The following is a 6,989-nucleotide window of genomic DNA, read 5'->3' on the forward strand; positions in this document are numbered from 1 at the left end:
AAAGGACATAACAGCACTGGAAAAGTCCAGAGAAGAGTGACTCAGTTTATTCAGGGCTACAGGGGATGAATAAAGAGGAAAGATTAAAAGAATGAGCCCTAACAGTTTAAATAAAAGAAGATTATGAGGAGACCTGGGTGAAGTCTTTAAAATTATGAAGGGAATTAGTCCAGTGGATCGAGACTAGGACTTTAAAATGAATTCATCAAGAACACGGGGACACAGTTGGAAACTTGTGAAGGGGAAATTTCACACAAACATGAGGAAGTTTTTCTTTCCACAGAGAACCGCAGACACATGAAGTAAGTGACCAAGTAGTGTGGTGGACAGCAGGACTTTAGAGACCTTCAGAACATGACTTGATATCATTTTAGAAGAATTAAGTGTATAAGACAGGCGAACTTTGTTGGGCTCAATAGCCTGTCCTCGTCTAGACTGTTCCACAAGAGACATGGGCAGCATAGACGCTTGGGCAGATGAAATTTAATGTCACTAAATGTAAAGTATTACACGTAGGAAGTAAAAATGTGAGGTTTGAATACATAATGGGAGGTCTGAAAAATTGAAAGTCCACCTTATGAGAAGGACTTGGGAGTCATAGTGGACTCGACACAATTGAATGCCAGACAAGCCATTAAGAAGGCTAACAGAATGTCAGGTTATATAGCGCCTTGATGTGTGGAGTACAAGTCACAGGAGGTTCTGCTCAAGTTTTATAACACACTGGTGAGGCCTCATCTGGAGTACTGTGGGCAGTTTTGGTCTCCATAAAGACATAACAGCACTGGAGAAAGTCCAGAGAAGAGCGACTCCACTGATTGCAGTGCTACAGGGGATGAGTTATGAGGAAAGGTTGAAAGAGCTGAGCCTTTACAGTTTAAGCAAAAGAAAACGTAATGTAATGAAATGTAAAGTATGACGCATAGGAAGTAAAAATGTGAGGTTTGAATACACAATAGGGAGGTCTGAAAATCGAGAGTCCACCTCATGAGAAGAACTTAGGAGTCATAGTGGACTCGTCACTATCAACTGGCAGACAAGCCCTTAAGAAGGCTATCAGAATGTCAGGTTATATAGCGCCTTGATGTGTGGAGTACAAGTCACAGAAGGTTCTGCTCAATCTTTATAACTCACTGGTGAGGCCTCATCTGGAGTCCTGGGTGCAGTTTTGGTCTCCATAAAAACCTAACAGTCCAGAGAAGAGCGACTCGGCGGATTTCCGGGCTACAGGGGATGAGTTATGAGGGGATGAGTTATGAGGAAAGATTGAAACAGCTGAGCCTTTACAGTTTAAGCAAAAGATTAAAAGGAGACATGATTGAAGTGTTTAAAATTATAAAGGGAATTAGTCCAGTGGATCGAGATGGTGACTTTAAAATGAGTTCATCAAGACACACGTGGACTCAGCTAGAAACTTGTAAAGGGGAAATGTCACACAAACATTAGGAGGTTTTTCTTCACACAGAGAACCACACACGGAATAAGTGACCAAGTAGTGTGGTGGACAGCAGGACTTCAGGGACCTTCAGAACTCGACTTGATGTTAATTTAGAATTCAGTTCATAGGAACATCCTAGGAATGGCCTGTTCTTGTTCAGATTGTTCTAATATTCTGAGTTCTCCAGGTCTTAATGACCGATGTGGTCATCTGTGGGAATGACAGGCTCAAACAAGTTTTGATCAATTAAAAACTGTCATTATTTTTGCAATTGTTAGATGTTGTCACCCCTGTAGCTGAAGACCTATCAAGGTCTGGATTTAAAACACAATAAATGTCTCCAGCCATTATAATTTTGTGAGTGTTGTAACAAGGCGCTATATAGGTGCCTGACCCGACACAGACAGACACAGAGGCACGTATGAAACAACACAAGACTTTTATTTTCTTCACCCGTGGGCGCACGTCTTCCCCGTGACCCACAGGCAATACACAGTCCAACAAGCACTATCACAACACACCAACAGTTTTCTCCCTTTTTACCACCACTCCTCCTCAAGCGTAGTCCTCCTCCTCCCGACTCTGGCTCCCTGAGTAGTGGTGGCTGGCACTTTTTATAGCCCACCCAGAAGCGTTCCAGGTGCTTGACCACCTGGTCCTAATTGCACTTCCGGGTGGGGCTGAAGATTCGTCCAGCCAGGCTGTTGAAACCCCGGGCCCCAACCAGGCTGTGGAGGACTCCATCTCCCATGGAGCCCTGCGGGAGGTTGGGGAATCACCGTCGGCCAGGGTGGCTGCCACCAAGCGTCCTGGGGGAGGTACTGAGCTGCCTATGGCTGCTCCCCCGGAACATAAGCAGCAGGGGCGTCCTGGCCGGGCATGGAACCCGACCGTTTGCCACAGTGTTCAAGTTAGGAATGGATGCAAATACGTTTTGGATGAAGTCTCTATCATCCACATTGGGTGCATTGATATTTTCCAAAATCACTTTACAATTAAATAAATTACCCTTAACCATCACATATCGCCCTTCAGGATCTGATACAGTAATCCCTCGCTACTTCGCGGTTCACTTTTCGCGGATTCACGACTTCGCGGATTTTATATGTAAGCATATCTAAATACATAACGCGGATTATTCACTGCTTTGCGGGTTTCTGCGGACAATGGGTCTTTTTACTTGCTTCCTCAGTTGGTTTGCCCAGTTGATTTCATACAAGAGATACTATTGGCAGATGGCTGAGAAGCTACCCAATCAGAGCACGCAGTTAAGTTCCTGTGTGCTGCTGATTGGCTCAGCGACGGAGTGTTGCATTAACCAGGAAGTCTCATCTCACTCATTCATCATTAACGTGCTAATGCTTCAGGGGCCGTGTACAAGCACCAACAGAAGATGCAAATGATTGCAGAAAAAGTAAACGTTTTGGATATGCTGAAGGAAGGGAACAGCTACACCGCTGCAGGACATCGATTCTTTTTATTTAAAAAGGAGGAAAAGCATATAAGATCTACGGCCGCAGTGTCCTTTAACCAGGGTGCAAAACGAGTTGCAAGTGGATGTGATAAGGCAGTAGTCTAGATGGAATGTGCTTTAGGAATCTTTGCAACAAGGTCGACGACGTCATGACCGCCTACAAGCTGCTACGTGTACTTCGCTATACAGTAAGTGTAAACCTATCTACCGATTTCATATTGCTTAGCAGTTGTCCCTGTTTTTAATAGAGTAAATGGTGGGTTGTAAACAATACAGGGAGGGTTTAAAAACGTCCAAATACACGTTAAATAATTAAATAAATATAGTGTCCCTACTTCGCGGAAATTCAGTTATCGCGGTCAGCTTTGGAACCTATCTCCCGTGATAAGTGAGAGATTACTGTACTACAAATGAAATTGTTCTGTGAATTAAGATTCCCACACCTCCAGTTTTCTTTGTATAGATAGAGTACTTGCCAAATATTCCACTCTATCTTTGCAACTGAAACTGATTCTTGTTGATTAACCCTTAAACTGCCACATACTTGGGGGGGGGGGGGGGGTCAATGCACCCCCGGACGCCAAATCCTTTCTTGCTGCACTTTTTAAGGAAACATCAACAATTCACAGAGAAAAAGTGAAATTTTAATGGAACGCATTTTTTTCCATGCAAAGAGCATCACAATGACCCTGATCATTTTACACACTGCCAATGAACTGTAAAAACTATAAAAAAAAACTACTGCAACAATCTATTATTATATGGACAAAGTGCAGCTGACGCCATTGATGAAATTCAGTAAATCACCGACTGTGCCAACTGCACTTGATCTGGCTGCACGCAAGCACACAGAGGCCAACGCTGGTATAGTGCAGCGGCTCAATCCCAGGGACAGTGATGCTGATTTGCTAGGAGGTGCCAGTGGTCATGAGCTGGCTGCTGAACAAATGTATGGCACTGACTGATCATCTCCAGCATGCTGGCAAATTGCACTGGGAACCAACTATAGCTGGTTGCGGCAGTTTAAGGGTTAAGTGAGTCTCCTGTGATAACATGTAGACCTGTTAGGTGAGGGAGTACTTTCTTCCTCTTTAGTTCGTGATTGAGACCTTTGACATTCCAGCTCACAAAGTTTACTGTTTGGTCAGAGAGACGTTGCTTCTGAACTTTTGTTGTCATTTTATAATTTTAAATTAAGGTTGTACATTATTACAAATGATAGATTTAACCTTAATTTTCAATATTGCAAGGAGTTATGGCTATGAGGCCTATTGTTGTGTTGGCACTTACAATTGTGGAGATGAAAAGGATAGATCAGAAATAGCTTGCTCTCTTTCCTCCTCCCTAGACAGGCTCAAACAAGAATACATTTTAGATGCATCAACCCGGCTGTCCCATCCATCCATCCATCCATCTATCCATTGTCCACCGGTTATTTGAAGTCGGGTCGTGGGGGCAGCAGCCTAAGCAGGGAAGCCCAGACCTCCCTCTCCCCGGCCACCTCCTCCAGCGGGACCCCGAGGCGTTCCCATGCCAGCCGGGAGATATAATCCCTCCAGTGTGTCCTGGTTCTGCCCTGTGGCCTTCTCCCAGTGGGACATGCCCGGAACACCCCCTCTAGGGAGGCGTCCAGGGGGCATTTTGACCAGATGCCCGAACCTCCTCAACTGACTCCTCTCAATGTGGAGGAGCAGCGACTCTACTCCGAGTCTCTCCTGGATAACTGAACTCCTCACCCTATCTCTAATGGAAAGTCCAGCCACCCTGCGGAGAAAACTCATTTCGGTCGCTTGTATCCGTGATCTTGCTCTTTCGGTCACTACCCAAAGCTTGTGGCCATAGGTGAGGGTAGGAACGTAGATTGACTGGTAAATCTACAGCCTCGCCTTTTTGGCTCAGCTCTCTCTGCACCATGACGGACCATTGCAGAGCCTGTATTACTGCGGATGCCGCACAGATCCGTCTGTTGACCTCCCGCTCCATTCTTCCCTCCCTCGTGAACAAGACCCCGAGATACTTGAACTCTTCCACTTGAGGCAGTAATGTGTTCCCAACCTGGAGAGAGCATTCCACCCTTTTCCGGCAGAGAACCATGGCCTCGGATTTAGAGGTGCTGACTCTTATCCCCACCGCTTCGCACTTGGCTGTGAACCGCTCCAGTGAGAGCTGGAGGTCACTGTCCGATGAAGCCAACAGAACCACGTCATCCGCAAATAGCAGAGACGAGATTCTGAGGTCACCAAACAAGACCCCCTCCGCTCCTTGGCTGCGCCTAGAAATTCTGCCCATATAACTTATGAACAGAATCGGTGACAAAGGGCAGTCCTGGCGGAGTCCAACCTCAACAGGAAGTGAGTTCGACTTATGACCGGCAATGCGGACCAAGCTTCTGCTCCTCTGATACAGGGACTGAATGACTCGTAACAACGAGCCTTGTACCCCGTACTCTTGGAGCACACCCCACAGGATGCTTCGAGGGACACGGTCGAATGCCTTCTCCAAATCCACAAAACACATGTGGACTGGTTGGGCAAACTCCCATGCCCCCTCCAGGATCCTGGCCAGGGTGTAGAGCTGGTCCAGTGTTCCACGGCTGTCCCAGTTTACTTAACGGTAGGAATAAAAACCAACACTCAATGGTGTAAAAAAGAAGGAAAACCTGTGGCCGCCAGAATAATGTGGCTAGTCTAATAATGGCTGTATCTTCTGCTGCTCCTTTGCTCTGGTCACTCGGTAAAGAAAGGGGAGGTCTTGTTTTTATGGCCCAGGGACAGCGAGGGGCAGAGTCAATTGTCCATATTGGGTGGTCTCTTTACACTGTGGAGGAGGAAAAAGACACGACAGTTAGTGGTAGTGCCACCTCTCGGCCCGGGGTGGTACCACAAACCTGGGAAGAACTCGGAGGGTGACCCTCTGAGGCGCATGCGTGGCACGAACTAACTTTTTAATTTCTCCCTTCATCTTCTCTTATCGCGGCTTTTCCAACAACTACTCTCACCTTTTATCTGCCCCTTCTTCATTCCCCAACTGTGTTACCTGCTCTTCCTTTTTAAGATGCACACCTGATGAAGGCCACTTGGTCAAAACTTTTTGTCTTTCGCCTTCTTTTCTTTTCAGAGTGTAAATTACCTTGAAGTTTTTGCCTTTGGATCTGCAAGCTGACACAGCCCGTCACTGACTCCCTTGAATTAATATTCTCGCTCATGAAATGAAATCGACAATATATATGAGTGGCATTAAATTCTCCATTGTTTTAAATTATTCAAAAAAATTTCAAAGAGCCAAGGAAATATTTCTAAGATTAGATAAAAAGTTTTACATACAAACTGTACACACGCCACATTATAGCAGGCTGCAGTGAATGAGTAAATAAGGTGTACCGCCATGCAAATCCCAAATCTGAGGGGTCTCCTTCTAGATGGACGACACCACCCCCCGACCCCCCCAAAAGGCCTCACTTTGGTAAACATAACTCCGACTTGCTGTTTCCCTGTCGGGTAATTTGTTTGCTGTGCTTGGTTAGAAATGACTCCCTTCAGCAAGACACCGAGATAATGAGACTCCCTGCCGCTGCTTTCATGAGGCTCAGAGACGCAAGCATTTCTATTTACATGACGCGACACGTGGCGCACATACATTTATTCACGGGGAGCTCTTGAGAGTCCTTGTGTGGTAAGAAGAAGAAAAAGAAAGAGAAAAAAAAATAATCCTCTTCACCTTGGGAGCTCGGAATTTTCAATTCCTGTAGTATTCCGTCTCCTTAATGGCAGTGCGATGCCATTTAACACCTAGCGGTTATGCCGTTATTTTTACTCTGGATGGTTTGAACTTTTAAAGGGCAAACTGACAAATTCAGGGGTCTCTAGTTGGCTTGGCATCAGAGTCAGAAATGGCCAAAATGAAATGACTTTCTCAAGACACGTGTCCATCTATTGTTCATTTTTTGCATAATAAAGCTTAAGCCATGTGAGAGATTGTCAAGAAACTGAAGATTTCATACAAAGCTGTCCATTACTGTCTTGAGAGAAGAAGACACACTGGATCTGACCAAGGGTGAAGAAGGCGGAGAAGGCTGAG

The sequence above is a fragment of the Erpetoichthys calabaricus genome, chromosome 5, assembly GCF_900747795.2.
Source record: "Erpetoichthys calabaricus chromosome 5, fErpCal1.3, whole genome shotgun sequence".
Lineage (NCBI taxonomy): Eukaryota > Metazoa > Chordata > Cladistia > Polypteriformes > Polypteridae > Erpetoichthys > Erpetoichthys calabaricus.